The 16810-nt window shown below is 48.9% G+C and overlaps 1 protein-coding gene across 6 annotated transcripts in view; it reads right to left on the bottom strand.

Moving 5' to 3' along the window:
* Nucleotides 1–16810, bottom strand: part of GRAMD1B (GRAM domain containing 1B) — a 260555-nt gene that overhangs the window by 175810 nt on the left and 67935 nt on the right. For 2 of the 6 annotated variants that reach the window (XM_075327717.1, XM_075327724.1), the window contains exon 1: nt 10681–10755. The exons of 3 other annotated variants lie outside the window; for them this stretch is intronic. The gene's annotated coding sequence lies outside the window, so the exon portion shown is untranslated. Of the gene's footprint in view, nt 1–10680; nt 10756–16810 lie in introns of those variants that run through there. One more of the 6 variants, XM_075327725.1, reaches the window with a different exon arrangement.

Raw genomic sequence — 16810 nt, 5'->3', positions numbered from 1 at the left:
CCTCCAACGGCCCCCAGACAACCCAATACCCATGGACAGAGCGCATAGAGCTCTCTGCCCCAAAAATCTAAAGGGGAACCCAAGAGACATTATATGTCACATCATTGACTTTCAACTTAAAGAGGAAATAATGCTCAAAGCCCGACCGCCAAAACAAGTGATGTACCAGGGCACCAAGATCCAGCTTTTTCAAGACCTATCGTGGATAACATTACAACGGAGGGCTCTCCACCCTCTACTGTCATCCTTGCAGGCTCATAAGGTTCTTTATAGATGGGGGTTCCCGTTTAGCCTCACTGCACGGAGTGGAGAGGCGTCGGCCACAATCTTCTACTTACAGGTATGCGTCTCACCAAATGCAGAGGGGTTCATGGAGTGCAGTTTTTACACACACCAAGTCGAGGTACCGGGCACTAGCCTTTACATTAGAGTATGCTGAGATTTTGGGATGGCTAGGTTAATGAGCCTTAATGTTAAGGGGCTGAATTCTGATGTAAAGAGGAGGCTGGTCCTCCAAGAGATGCGAAAATCAAAGGCGGGGGTGGTGTTTCTGCAGGAGACGCACTTCACAGGGAAAAGTTCCTTTAAGGGTATGTGCACACGTTGCTTTTTTTTCCGCGCGGAAAAAAACGCACCCTCTGGCAGAGGGGAGAATTGTAAACAATGCTTTTTGAGAAACAACGCATCGAAAACGCATGCGTTTTTCATGCGTTTTTCATGCGTTTTTCATGCGTTTTTCATGCGTTTTTTTAGGTGCGTTTTTTAAGACTTGTCAGTGATAATAAAGTTGGTTGAACACAGACCTTTGGAAAAAAAAACCTGTGATGTCATTTCCTTCTCCACATTCTGTTTGGATAAATGGGAGGGCTTGGAATGGAAGGAGCACCATTTGAATTTTGGAAAAGTTGAAATAAACTTCGCGCACCAAGCCCCTTAGGTACCTATACGTCAGAAAACCCCCACAAGTGACCCCATTTTGGAATCTGCACCCATCAAGGATTTTATTCAGGAGTATATTAAGCATTTTGAATCCACAGCTACTTCACCCAAAATGTTGCTGTAGCAACAATATTCTCACTTTTAGGCCCGCTTCACATGTAAGTGAAAAACACTGACGTTTTTCACTGGCGTGTAAAACACGCACATGTCCCTCCGTGTGCCGTGAATCACGGCACACGTGGGTTGTCTAAGTGCAATCCGGGCTCCGTTCTCCGTGGCCCGTGATTGCACTTAGAGATTAACTCACCTGCACCCGCTCCCGCTCTCCATGGTGCTGATCGCTCCCGCGGTGCAGCATCCGGCCGGCGCTGACCCCCGCAGCAGCTGCTTCCGGGTCGGCTGTGTCGTGCATCATGAATATGCGCGTCAGTAATGGGCCGGCTCAGAAGCAGCAAGCTGCACGGGCTGCAGAGGACATCGCTGGAGCCGGGTGAGTTAAAATGTTTTTTATTTTAAAAGCACGTTTTTTTCTGGCACGTGTTTCACGGATCACACCACTGCGTGGTCCGTGGGACATCAGTGATGCCAGAAAAAAATGGACATGTCTCCGTGCGGCAATCACGCACACGCGGGTACGCCGCATGGAGACACGTGCAGTGAAAAATCACTGACGTGTGAGCAGACCCATTCATTATAATGGGTCTGCGTATGTCAGTGATTCTGGTACGTTTAAAAAAAAGCACAAACGTCCCAGAATCACTGACGTGTGAAAGGGGCCTAAGGCTATGTGGCCATGATCCAGCGACGCGGCGTCTAGTACACAGTGCCAGCCTTCCTGCAGCTGCCCATGCCCACGATTTGGGTTCAGGCTGCTGTGGAGCTCTATGCTACCTGCAGAGAACACTCTCGTCTCCGCAGCATAAATTGACATGCTGAGGCTCGGGAAGCCACGCTACCGGTCAGTTTATGCTGCGGAGAAAAGAAGCCCAGTGGGCATGGGATCTCCAAAAATCCTTCCACTGTGCTTCTCCTGCACAACGCAGCGTTATGGACGCAGGGAAAACACTCAGCGCCCATAACGCTGCAAACCCTGATTGTGGACACACAGCCTAAAAAGCGTCAATGGATGAAGGGATGTCAAATATATAGAACGTCCTACCCCCGCCTGCATATTCTAAGCTGGCACCTTTAGTACCTTTCATGTGGCACTAAAGGGTGCCTAGCTTAGTATTTATCCCAAAAAAAAACAATGAAAAAAATGGCGTGGGGTCCCCCCTATTTTTGATAGCCAGTCAGGGTAAAGCAGACAGCTGTAGCCTGCAAACCACAGCTGGCAGCTTCATCTTGGCTGGTGATCAATTTGGAGGGCTCCCCATGTTTTTTTTTTTATTTTTAAATAAAGAATAAAAAAAAAAATAACGTGGGGTCCCCCCAAATTAGATCACCAGCCAAGGTGAAGCTGACAGCTGGGGTCTGGTATTCTCAGGGTGGGAAGAGCCATGGTTATTGGACTCTTCCCAGCCTAAAAATAGCAGGCCGCAGCCGCCCCAGAAGTGGCGCATCCATTAGATGCGCCAATCCTGGCGCTTCGCCCCAACTCATCCCGCGCCCTGGTGCGTTGGCTAACGGGGTAATAAATGGGGTTGATACCAGATGTGTAATGTCACCTGGCATCAAGCCCAGCAATTAGTGATGTCACGGCGTCTATCAGACACCCGACATAACTCATTGACAGTAAACAAAAGCAAAAAAAGACAACAAAAAATGTTTTATTAGAAAAAACACTCCCCAAATCATTCCCTTGTTCTCCAATTTAATAAAAAAAAATGGGTCCGCAGAAATCCATATGGATGTCCCACGTCGCCTCTGGACCTTCTAGAATATGGGGGCACGTTCAGGAAACGTATCCCCCATTTTCTAGGAGGGCAGACCCTCCATTTGAGGAGAGTGGGTGCAAAAATCTGCACCCACTCTCCCCGGGTCACAGCTGCAGAGTGCGAGCAGCCAGCACAGCTCACACTGAACACTGTGCTGGCTGTCAGCTGCTCTGCACATGTGACCGGCCAGCGTGCACTGAAGGAGGAGGGGGCCGCGGGGGATCAGCGCTGCGACCGGACAGGTATGTATGACACCGGGGGGGGAATTGGGGTGAACGGGCAGGGCCTGGGGAACAGTTTTCTGTCGCATGTGTTATTGCACATGCGACAGAAATCATAGGAGCAGGGCGGCCGGTGCGCTACTGTGCGCGCGGCCATGTTGGATTTTCGGGAGGGGGGTCGGGGGTCGGGGCGGGCACTTTGGCGACACCGGGGGCTTTGCCAGGAAGTGAGGTCAACAGGAAGCCTCTTGACCTCACTTCCAGGTAAATGCCTGCGTTCTGGCGTGCCGACAAAGGCCGCGGACCGCAACAAAAAAGCAGGTCCATGCGTTGTGGCTGCGTTCTGACCCCACATCATTGATTTCAATGGGGGAGAGAACGCAGCCACAACGCACAAAAGAAGTGACATGCTGCTTTTCTTTCCGCACCGATTTTTGGCATCCAAAACGCTGCGGAAAGAAACGCAGCATGTGCACTGATTTTTCAGCTTTCCCATACACTTTGCTGGGAAAGCTGAACGCATGCAATTTGCCACTGAAACGCTGCGGTTCAAAACGCAGCGTTTCCGCGGTAAAAAACGCATCGTGTGCACACAGCCTAACTTTGCCCGCCACTGGTTTCCCCAATCCTTCTCAGCCACAACCACAAAGAAGAAGGCAGGAGTGGCAATACTGATCTCTCGCACCTGCCCACTCCAAGTGAGTAAGTGGGAAGCAGATCCCTCGGGTCGCTTTTTGATCATCCAAGGTACTCTAAATGGAATACCACTAATTTTGTGTAACATGTATGCACCAAACTCTAACCAGCTTAGATTTATTTCTTCAACGTTGTCACGCCTCCCGAGGGACCGTGGGATCATCCACATCATAGGAGGAGACTTTAATACGGTATTCTCAGACAAGGCTGATAGAATGCTTGCACCTTCACATTCGGCAGGCTCACATAGATCACCACATCTATCCACTGGGTTCCGCAAATTGATCCGCAAACATCAATTATTTGATCTTTGGAGAATCGATAACCCGACGGCGAGACAATATACCTTCTTCTCACATCCCCATAAATCGCATAGCCGAATAGATTACTTTTTGGGCAATATCCTTACACTTAGAGCACTCCAACATGCACAAATTGGCAGTATCACTTGGTCGGACCACGCTCCTGTGTTGATATCTCTTAATCTGACAACCCCTCTCCTGAAACGCACCCACTGGAGACTGAACGAATCCTTACTCACTAACACCACCTCTCGAGAATCTCTTCGTAGAGTCATACAGAACTACTTTACAGAGAATTCTCAGTCCCTCCCATCTTTCCCATTAATATGGGAGGCCCACAAGGCAGTAGTTAGAGGGGAATGCATAGCCCTGTCTTCTAAACTCAAAAAAGATTCACAACAGCGTTACCGTCAGTGCGAAAGGGACCTCCGCACAGCAGAGAATCAGCTTCAAACTCACCCCACTAAAACTCGCCTGAAAAAAGTGATAGACTTGAGAACTAAACTAAAAGAGATCTCGCATGGAAACATAGAAAGACTCCTGCGTTACTCCCGCCAGAAATACTATGAATACGGTAATAAGCCCCATACGATGCTAGCTAGGAAGCTTAGAGACCAAGCGATAACTAGTGCCCCATGCGCAATAAAAGATACTGAAGGCACCCCTCACTATGACCCCACGAAAATAGCTCAACTTTTCCACACATACTATACGTCGCTGTATTCTATCCCCCCGCGGTTACCAATAACGCATCCGAATAGAACACAAATATTAAATGACTATTTGACTGACTGTCACCTCCCAAAACTGTCTCAGGAGGCATTGGAGGACCTTAATCGGAGGGTGGAGCCAGAGGAAATTCATCAAATCATTAAGGACTTACCAGGCCACAAAGCCCCGGGTCCTGACGGGTTTACCTATCTATATTATAAGACCTTTGAGGGGGAGCTGTCCACCCATCTAACACACCTTTTTAACCTTTTCATGGAGGGTGACGCCATGCCAAACACATTCCTACACTCATACATAACTGTTATTCCTAAAACAGGAAAAGATCCTTTGGAGTGTGCGAGTTACCGTCCTATTAGCCTTCTAAACTCGGATCTTAAGATATTCACTAAACTACTGGCTGACCGTCTAAACAATTGTCTCCCACATCTGATCCATAAGGATCAGGTTGGTTTTGTCCGTTATCGCCAGGCAGGAGACAACACTCGAAGGATTTTGAATTTGGTGGACGTGGTGAATAAGGGGGGAATTGAAGCACTTCTTGTGGGGCTAGATGCAGAGAAGGCTTTCGACAGGCTGGACTGGTCCTTCATGTTCTCTGTTTTGGGCCATTTCGGCCTGTCGGGGCCATTTGTTTCGGCGCTCGGGGGATTGTATTCTTCTCCTGCAGCGACAATCCGCCTCCCCAATGCAAAATTTTAAGTACTCTTGGCGCACAGACTCTCTGCGATATCTCGGAGTCAAGATAACTTCTAATTACAAGACAATATATCAGGCAAATTTCCCACCCCTGATACGAGAAGTTGAAAATAGTCTAAAGAAATGGTCTTCCTTGCAGATCTCTTTTCTAGGTAAAATTGCCACAATTAAAATGTCAATCATTCCTAAATTCCTGTACTTGTTTGAAACTCTCCCAGTACGAGTACCCCTAGGAGTGCTAAAAAAGGTTCAATCATCGCTCTTGCGTTTTATTTGGCACTCGGGACGACATCGAATCCCAGATTCGGTCCTATGTGCACCACGCACTAAGGAAGGCTTGTCCTGCTCGAATATTACACTCTATTACTATGCTTCACACCTACGTTGCCTGGCCTCCTGGACGACTCTACCAGCCTTCAATAAATGGACAGAAATAGAGAAGCTTTGGATGGCTCCTTTTCATCCAAGCTCTCTAATCTGGGGCCGACCTGTCGAAACCCCCTCTAGAGATCTCCTGGGCCCAATGGCATTCACAAGAGACTTGTGGCGACAGTGTAGGATGAAGTTCCAGTTGGCATCACAGTCTTCCCTGTTGACCCCCTTCCTGTTCACCCCACATCTAACTTCAGGTATGAACCCAGAAGTGGTCGGGCGGTGGGCAGAGGCAGGTCTCTATTGCTTTCGGGATATAGTTAATCCAACCACATTAAAACTCAAGCCATTTTCGGACTTGCGACACCAATATAAGCTACCTTTTCACCTATATTTCTCGTATCAGCAGATATCACACTTCTATGCGGATGTTATGGGACAGAGGGAGGTAGGCCGCCCCTCGGCATTTGAGACTCTCTGCTCAGGCCGATCCTCGACCAGGGGACTAATCTCAGCCATTTATGCAATACTGGTGGCGGGGAATCCCTCGGACACAGTGAAGCACACATATATGAGGAGATGGGAGGGCTGGGTGGGGAGACCGCTGTCGGAGGCACTCTGGTCGGTCATATGGGCGAGGACATTCAGGTCCTCAATTAGTACTCTCTATAAAGAAAACCAAGTTAAAGTCCTTATGACATGGTACCATACCCCGGAGCTACTGCATAAGTTTAACCGTGCTTGCCCAGATGTCTGTTGGAGATGTGGGCTCAGCGGGGCATCCTTATACCATATATTTTGGACATGCCCAGCCATAGAAGGTTTCTGGGGGGAGGTGGAAACCCTGATAGGCAGATTGGTTGGTAAAAACATAAGCAGGGATCCGGTGGTCTACCTGTTGAATGCCCTCCCATCGTTTCTAAGTAAGCCAGAGATAAAATTGCTGCTTCATATCCTCACAGCTGCCAAGTGCTTGGTGGCTTTGTTCTGGAAAAGGGTGGCGCCTCAGTCGGTCTCAGATCTGTATGCTCGAGTAACAGATGTCAGATGTTTGGAGAGACTGACGGCCCAGCTTCATAACACAATGGATGGGTTTATAACAACTTGGTCTTTGTGGGACACTTTTGCGAATTCATACCAGATATAGGGTAATGACGGTCTCTATTGTATTGAATGTTTTTGCACTATATATTAACGAGATCTGAGAATTTGCTATTGAGACCTCCAGGTTGGGCTCTGACCTCTATCTTCTCTTACTCTTATATGGGATAACAAACTGTTTACTTTCCATTTTTCTTCTGATATGCCCCTATTGCATTGTATTTGACTGCATGCCTGAGAATTATTTCTGATACCTGTGTATTTGTCTTAATTTTTGGTTGTAAAAGATGTTAAAAAATCTTCTCAAAATAAAAAGTTGAAGAAAAAAAAAAGTGGCAGAATCTGCTCTCCTGGGTGTGAGGTCACAGCTCCCCCCCAATCTGTTTCCAAAAAGATAAGAGAGAATGAAGTTTAGGATCACAGTGCAGAGCCATTTAGTTGGTGCCCGCAAACTGATTCTAATATGTCTAAAGTGTCACTCAGGCCAGCTGCACAGTGCTCCCCTGTCTCCCTATGCCCCGCTCGCTGACTGTCTCCCAGGGCCTCGTTGTATTTCGCGCCCCCATATACTGTGCTGCCGGCCGGCACCAGAACTCACCCCATCCATCCCGGCGGGTGACCGGGGGAAAGTGGGGCACACAGCATACGCAGTGAGCTCCACAAAGATGGCGCTGATCTCCTCCCTCTGCTGTGATCTGAACAGTCCAGGGGGCGCGTCCATTTCACAGCAGACACTGTCTCTGTATTAAGTGTAGGGGTCGGAGTCTGACTATCAGAGTGAATGCCCTGGGGGCTGCCATAGTTACACACAGCAAATCCAAGATGGCAGCCCCCAGTGCTCCAGTAAAACTAGAATTAAATAAAACTAAATAAACTGTGAGTTTAATTTTGTATTAAAATACTTGATATAATAATCACTATTATTAATACAAAATAAAAAATGTGACACCTTCCCTTTAACTCTACAGACATGCAGGAGATTTGGTGCTCTGTATTAGCAATGCAGGAGATTTGGGGCTGTGTATTAGCAATGCAGGAGATTTGGTGCTCTGTATTAGCAATGCAGGAGATTTGGTGCTCTGTATTAGCAATGCAGGAGATTTGGTGCTCTGTATTAGCAATGCAGGAGATTTGGGCCTCTGTATTAGCAATGCAGGAGATTTGGTGCTCTGTATTAGCAATGCAGGAGATTTGGGCCTCTGTATTAGCAATGCAGGAGATTTGGGCCTCTGTATTAGCAATGCAGGAGATTTGGGGCTCTGTATTAGCAATGCAGGAGATTTGGGGCTCTGTATTAGCAATGCAGGAGATTTGGGCCTCTGTATTAGCAATGCAGGAGATTTGGGCCTCTGTATTAGCAATGCAGGAGATTTGGGCCTCTGTATTAGCAATGCAGGAGATTTGGGCCTCTGTATTAGCAATGCAGGAGATTTGGGCCTCTGTATTAGCAATGCAGGAGATTTGGTGCTCTGTATTAGCAATGCAGGAGATTTGGTGCTCTGTATTAGCAATGCAGGAGATTTGGGGCTTGTGTATTAGCAATGTAGGAGATTTGGTGCTCTGTATTAGCAATGCAGGAGATGTGGTGCGCTGTATTAGCAATGCAGGAGATTTGGGGCTCTGTATTAGCAATGCAGGAGATTTGGGGCTGTGTATTAGCAATGCAGGAGATTTGGGGTTTGTGTATTAGCAATGCAGGAGATTTGGTGCTCTGTATTAGCAATGCAGGAGATTTGGGGCTTGTGTATTAGCAATGCAGGAGATTTGGTGCTCTGTATTAGCAATGCAGGAGATTTGGGCCTCTGTATTAGCAATGCAGGAGATTTGGGGCTCTGTATTAGCAATGCAGGAGATTTGGTGCTCTGTATTAGCAATGCAGGAGATTTGGTGCTCTGTATTAGCAATGCAGGAGATTTGGTGCTCTGTATTAGTAATGCAGGAGATTTGGTGCTCTGTATTAGCAATGCAGGAGATTTGGTGCTCTGTATTAGCAATGCAGGAGATTTGGGGCTGCGTATTAGCAATGCAGGAGATTTGGGCCTCTGTATTAGCAATGCAGGAGATTTGGGGCTGTGTATTAGCAATGCAGGAGATTTGGGGCTCTGTATTAGCAATGCAGGAGATTTGGGGCTATGTATTAGCAATGCAGGAGATTTGGGGCTCTGTATTAGCAATGTAGGAGATTTGGTGCTCTGTATTAGCAATGCAGGAGATTTGGGGCTCTGTATTAGCAATGCAGGAGATTTGGGCCTCTGTATTAGCAATGCAGGAGATTTGGGCCTCTGTATTAGCAATGCAGGAGATTTGGTGCTCTGTATTAGCAATGCAGGAGATTTGGGCCTCTGTATTAGCAATGCAGGAGATTTGGGCCTCTGTATTAGCAATGCAGGAGATTTGGGGCTGTGTATTAGCAATGCAGGAGATTTGGGGCTGTGTATTAGCAATGCAGGAGATTTGGTGCTCTGTATTAGCAATGCAGGAGATTTGGTGCTCTGTATTAGCAATGCAGGAGATTTGGGCCTCTGTATTAGCAATGCAGGAGATTTGGGGCTGTGTATTAGCAATGCAGGAGATTTGGTGCTCTGTATTAGCAATGCAGGAGATTTGGGCCTCTGTATTAGCAATGCAGGAGATTTGGGCCTCTGTATTAGCAATGCAGGAGATTTGGGCCTCTGTATTAGCAATGCAGGAGATTTGGGGCTGTGTATTAGCAATGCAGGAGATTTGGTGCTCTGTATTAGCAATGCAGGAGATTTGGGCCTCTGTATTAGCAATGCAGGAGATTTGGGGCTCTGTATTAGCAATGCAGGAGATTTGGTGCTCTGTATTAGCAATGCAGGAGATTTGGTGCTCTGTATTAGCAATGCAGGAGATTTGGGGCTCTGTATTAGCAATGCAGGAGATTTGGTGCTCTGTATTAGCAATGCAGGAGATTTGGTGCTCTGTCTTAGCAATGCAGGAGATTTGGGCCTCTGTATTAGCAATGCAGGAGATTTGGGGCTGTGTATTAGCAATGCAGGAGATTTGGGCCTCTGTATTAGCAATGCAGGAGATTTGGGGCTGTGTATTAGCAATGCAGGAGATTTGGGCCTCTGTATTAGCAATGCAGGAGATTTGGGCCTCTGTATTAGGAATGCAGGACATTTGGGGCTCTGTAAATATTACCTATAATTAGCCCTTCTGGGTGACTGTTTTCCTGTGACAATTCCATTGTGGGATAATAGTAGTTGGCAATGTCGGGTAATATTTGCACATACAGATAAGGTTCCCTAAACTGGGTAATTAGTTGATTGAAACATTGAATGGGAAGTTATTCAATAATTGTAAGATGCTGTTATCACGATTATTTTGTGAATGGTCCATATAAATATTATGGTAGAAGTGGAGCACGGCATGCCCAAATGTGAGTGTCATGTGTACGTAGAAATGTAGCTGACGGGGCAGTGAGATACAAGTTGGCAGTGGATGGTATAATCTGGGTTACATGAGGCCGCAGTCGGCCACGCTTCTGATAGATGCAGCCAGTAAGCAATGGCTTTGTAATTTTGTGGTTGAGGGGGTGGGAGGCAGAATCTGGGTGCAGTAGGATGTGGCAGCATAATACTGGGTGTTGGTAGGGGGTATTTGGTGCAGAGGTCACAGCAATGAGAGGATTGTGTTGGACAGTGCAGAGGAGAGGAGGGGGTGATGCATTCACAAGCAGAAAGCAGAGTCTGAAAAATGCAAATCCCATCCAGCACTCACCTTATGCCTCATCCAAAACACAGGACCTCATTACTAGAGCCTGTCAGGGATTTGTTCCCATTGTGACAGTGCTGATGCTCCTCTGCAGAAGCTGCTCAGCCTCGCTGAAAGCTGCACAGCGATTGGATGATCCCCGTGACTTCATCCAGCCACATTCATCATTGTATACTCAATGTCCCCAGCACTGGGAATGCAGATCTGCCTTTGGCCTAGTTACACTGAAATCAATAGATGCCAGGAGACTACCTAAAACCGGATGATGGGCGCCTGGTACCAAGAATAAATGGCTGGGTGTCATCCGTACACACGAGTGCTCGCCTGCATCCCGGGCTCACATCATAGGCTTTATGAACTGCATGCTCAGCAATTAGGGGATTCATGGACAGCGTTCCTGATCTCCCCCACCTCGGATGACAGCACTGCAGCCTAGAGCGGGGTCTGCGGCCACTTCTCACAGCTCCAGGGTCACTTTCTACAGTGACAATGGTGCAGGCTCCCCCCGAACATCTGCTGATGGAGGAAAAGCCGGCGTGAACATTTATCATCAATCAACGTTCATTTCACGTGAATGAAGCGGATTACACTGCGACTGATGCACCGCTCTATATGCCCCTATTACCAGTGTGGGACTGGGGCGGATTACACTGCGACTGATGCACCGCTCTATATACACCTATTACCAGTGTGGGACTGGGGCGGATTACACTGCGACTGATGCACCGCTCTATATGCCCCTATTACCAGTGTGGGACTGGGGCGGATTACACTGCGACTGATGCATCGCTCTATATGCCCCTATTACCAGTGTGGGACTGGGGCGGATTACACTGCGACTGATGCACCGCTCTATATACACCTATTACCAGTGTGAGACTGGGGCGGATTACACTGCGACTGATGCACCGCTCTATATGCCCCTATTACCAGTGTGGGACTGGGGCGGATTACACTGCGACTGATGCACCGCTCTATATACACCTATTACCAGTGTGGGACTGGGGCGGATTACACTGCGACTGATGCACCGCTCTATATACACCTATTACCAGTGTGGGACTGGGGCGGATTACACTGCGACTGATGCACCGCTCTATATACACCTATTACCAGTGTGGGACTGGGGCGGATTACACTGCGACTGATGCACCGCTCTATATACACCTATTACCAGTGTGGGACTGGGGCGGATTACACTGCGACTGATGCACCGCTCTATATGCCCCTATTACCAGTGTGGGACTGGGGCGGATTACACTGCAACTGATGCACCGCTCTATATACACCTATTACCAGTGTGGGACTGGGGCGGATTACACTGCGACTGATGCACCGCTCTATATACACCTATTACCAGTGTGGGACTGGGGCGGATTACACTGTGACTGATGCATCGCTCTATATACACCTATTACCAGTGTGAGACTGGGGCGGATTACACTGCGACTGATGCACCGCTCTATATACACCTATTACCAGTGTGGGACTGGGGCGGATTACACTGCGACTGATGCACCGCTCTATATACACCTATTACCAGTGTGGGACTGGGGCGGATTACACTGTGACTGATGCACCGCTCTATATACACCTATTACCAGTGTGGGACTGGGGCGGATTACACTGCGACTGATGCACTGCTCTATATACACCTATTACCAGTGTGGGACTGGGGTGGATTACACTGCGACTGATGCACCGCTCTATATACACCTATTACCAGTGTGAGACTGGGGCGGATTACACTGCGACTGATGCACCGCTCTATATGCCCCTATTACCAGTGTGGGACTGGGGCGGATTACACTGCGACTGATGCACTGCTCTATATACACCTATTACCAGTGTGGGACTGGGGTGGATTACACTGCGACTGATGCACCGCTCTATATACACCTATTACCAGTGTGGGACTGGGGCGGATTACACTGTGACTGATGCACCGCTCTATATACACCTATTACCAGTGTGAGACTGGGGCGGATTACACTGCGACTGATGCACTGCTCTATATACACCTATTACCAGTGTGAGACTGGGGCGGATTACACTGCGACTGATGCACCGCTCTATATACACCTATTACCAGTGTGGGACTGGGGCGGATTACACTGTGACTGATGCACCGCTCTATATACACCTATTACCAGTGTGAGACTGGGGCGGATTACACTGCGACTGATGCACTGCTCTATATACACCTATTACCAGTGTGGGACTGGGGCGGATTACACTGCGACTGATGCACCGCTCTATATACACCTATTACCAGTGTGGGACTGGGGCAGATTACACTGCGACTGATGCACCGCTCTATATGCCCCTATTACCAGTGTGGGACTGGGGCGGATTACACTGCGACTGATGCACCGCTCTATATACACCTATTACCAGTGAGACTGGGGCGGATTACACTGCGACTGATGCACCGCTCTATATACACCTATTACCAGTGTGGGACTGGGGCAGATTACACTGCGACTGATGCACCGCTCTATATGCCCCTATTACCAGTGTGGGACTGGGGCGGATTACACTGCGACTGATGCACCGCTCTATATACACCTATTACCAGTGTGAGACTGGGGCGGATTACACTGCGACTGATGCACCGCTCTATATGCCCCTATTACCAGTGTGGGACTGGGGCGGATTACACTGCGACTGATGCACAACTCTATATACACCTATTACCAGTGTGAGACTGGGGCGGATTACACTGCGACTGATGCACCACTCTATATACACCTATTACCAGTGTGGGACTGGGGCGGATTACACTGTGACTGATGCACCGCTCTATATACACCTATTACCAGTGTGGGACTGGGGCGGATTACACTGCGACTGATGCACCGCTCTATATACACCTATTACCAGTGTGGGACTGGGGCGGATTACACTGCGACTGATGCACCGCTCTATATGCCCCTATTACCAGTGTGAGACTGGGGAGGATTACACTGCGACTGATGCACCGCTCTATATACACCTATTACCAGTGTGAGACTGGGGCGGATTACACTGCGACTGATGCACCGCTCTATATACACCTATTACCAGTGTGAGACTGGGGCGGATTACACTGCGACTGATGCACCGCTCTATATACACCTATTACCAGTGTGAGACTGGGGCGGATTACACTGTGACTGATGCACCGCTCTATATACACCTATTACCAGTGTGAGACTGGGGCGGATTACACTGCGACTGATGCACCGCTCTATATGCCCCTATTACCAGTGTGGGACTGGGGCGGATTACACTGCGACTGATGCACCGCTCTATATACACCTATTACCAGTGTGGGACTGGGGCGGATTACACTGCGACTGATGCACCGCTCTATATACACCTATTACCAGTGTGAGACTGGGGCGGATTACACTGCGACTGATGCACCGCTCTATATGCCCCTATTACCAGTGTGGGACTGGGGCGGATTACACTGCGACTGATGCACCGCTCTATATACACCTATTACCAGTGTGGGACTGGGGCGGATTACACTGCGACTGATGCACCGCTCTATATACACCTATTACCAGTGTGGGACTGGGGCGGATTACACTGCGACTGATGCACCGCTCTATATACACCTATTACCAGTGTGGGACTGGGGCGGATTACACTGCGACTGATGCACCGCTCTATATACACCTATTACCAGTGTGGGACTGGGGCGGATTACACTGCGACTGATGCACCGCTCTATATACACCTATTACCAGTGTGGGACTGGGGCGGATTACACTGCGACTGATGCACCGCTCTATATACACCTATTACCAGTGTGGGACTGGGGCGGATTACACTGCGACTGATGCACCGCTCTATATACACCTATTACCAGTGTGGGACTGGGGCGGATTACACTGCGACTGATGCACCGCTCTATATACACCTATTACCAGTGTGGGACTGGGGCGGATTACACTGCGACTGATGCACCGCTCTATATGCCCCTATTACCAGTGTGGGACTGGGGCGGATTACACTGCAACTGATGCACCGCTCTATATACACCTATTACCAGTGTGGGACTGGGGCGGATTACACTGCGACTGATGCACCGCTCTATATACACCTATTACCAGTGTGGGACTGGGGCGGATTACACTGTGACTGATGCATCGCTCTATATACACCTATTACCAGTGTGAGACTGGGGCGGATTACACTGCGACTGATGCACTGCTCTATATACACCTATTACCAGTGTGGGACTGGGGTGGATTACACTGCGACTGATGCACCGCTCTATATACACCTATTACCAGTGTGAGACTGGGGCGGATTACACTGCGACTGATGCACCGCTCTATATGCCCCTATTACCAGTGTGGGACTGGGGCGGATTACACTGCGACTGATGCACTGCTCTATATACACCTATTACCAGTGTGGGACTGGGGTGGATTACACTGCGACTGATGCACCGCTCTATATACACCTATTACCAGTGTGGGACTGGGGCGGATTACACTGTGACTGATGCACCGCTCTATATACACCTATTACCAGTGTGAGACTGGGGCGGATTACACTGCGACTGATGCACTGCTCTATATACACCTATTACCAGTGTGAGACTGGGGCGGATTACACTGCGACTGATGCACCGCTCTATATACACCTATTACCAGTGTGGGACTGGGGCGGATTACACTGTGACTGATGCACCGCTCTATATACACCTATTACCAGTGTGAGACTGGGGCGGATTACACTGCGACTGATGCACTGCTCTATATACACCTATTACCAGTGTGGGACTGGGGCGGATTACACTGCGACTGATGCACCGCTCTATATACACCTATTACCAGTGTGGGACTGGGGCAGATTACACTGCGACTGATGCACCGCTCTATATGCCCCTATTACCAGTGTGGGACTGGGGCGGATTACACTGCGACTGATGCACCGCTCTATATACACCTATTACCAGTGAGACTGGGGCGGATTACACTGCGACTGATGCACCGCTCTATATACACCTATTACCAGTGTGGGACTGGGGCAGATTACACTGCGACTGATGCACCGCTCTATATGCCCCTATTACCAGTGTGGGACTGGGGCGGATTACACTGCGACTGATGCACCGCTCTATATACACCTATTACCAGTGTGAGACTGGGGCGGATTACACTGCGACTGATGCACCGCTCTATATGCCCCTATTACCAGTGTGGGACTGGGGCGGATTACACTGCGACTGATGCACAACTCTATATACACCTATTACCAGTGTGAGACTGGGGCGGATTACACTGCGACTGATGCACCACTCTATATACACCTATTACCAGTGTGGGACTGGGGCGGATTACACTGTGACTGATGCACCGCTCTATATACACCTATTACCAGTGTGGGACTGGGGCGGATTACACTGCGACTGATGCACCGCTCTATATACACCTATTACCAGTGTGGGACTGGGGCGGATTACACTGCGACTGATGCACCGCTCTATATGCCCCTATTACCAGTGTGAGACTGGGGAGGATTACACTGCGACTGATGCACCGCTCTATATACACCTATTACCAGTGTGAGACTGGGGCGGATTACACTGCGACTGATGCACCGCTCTATATACACCTATTACCAGTGTGAGACTGGGGCGGATTACACTGCGACTGATGCACCGCTCTATATACACCTATTACCAGTGTGAGACTGGGGCGGATTACACTGTGACTGATGCACCGCTCTATATACACCTATTACCAGTGTGAGACTGGGGCGGATTACACTGCGACTGATGCACCGCTCTATATACACCTATTACCAGTGTGAGACTGGGGTGGATTACACTGCGACTGATGCACCGCTCTATATACACCTATTACCAGTGTGAGACTGGGGCGGATTACACTGCGACTGATGCACCGCTCTATATACACCTATTACCAGTGTGAGACTGGGGCGGATTACACTGCGACTGATGCACCGCTCTATATACACCTATTACCAGTGTGGGACTGGGGTGGATTACACTGCAACTGATGCACCGCTCTATATACACCTATTACCAGTGTGGGACTGGGGCGGATTACACTGCGACTGATGCACTGCTCTATATACACCTATTACCAGTGTGGGACTGGGGCGGATTACA

The sequence above is a fragment of the Anomaloglossus baeobatrachus genome, chromosome 11, assembly GCF_048569485.1.
Source record: "Anomaloglossus baeobatrachus isolate aAnoBae1 chromosome 11, aAnoBae1.hap1, whole genome shotgun sequence".
Taxonomy (NCBI): domain Eukaryota; kingdom Metazoa; phylum Chordata; class Amphibia; order Anura; family Aromobatidae; genus Anomaloglossus; species Anomaloglossus baeobatrachus.
Note: the sequence above shows the minus strand (reverse complement) of the source record. Positions and strands in the feature narration are given on the sequence as shown.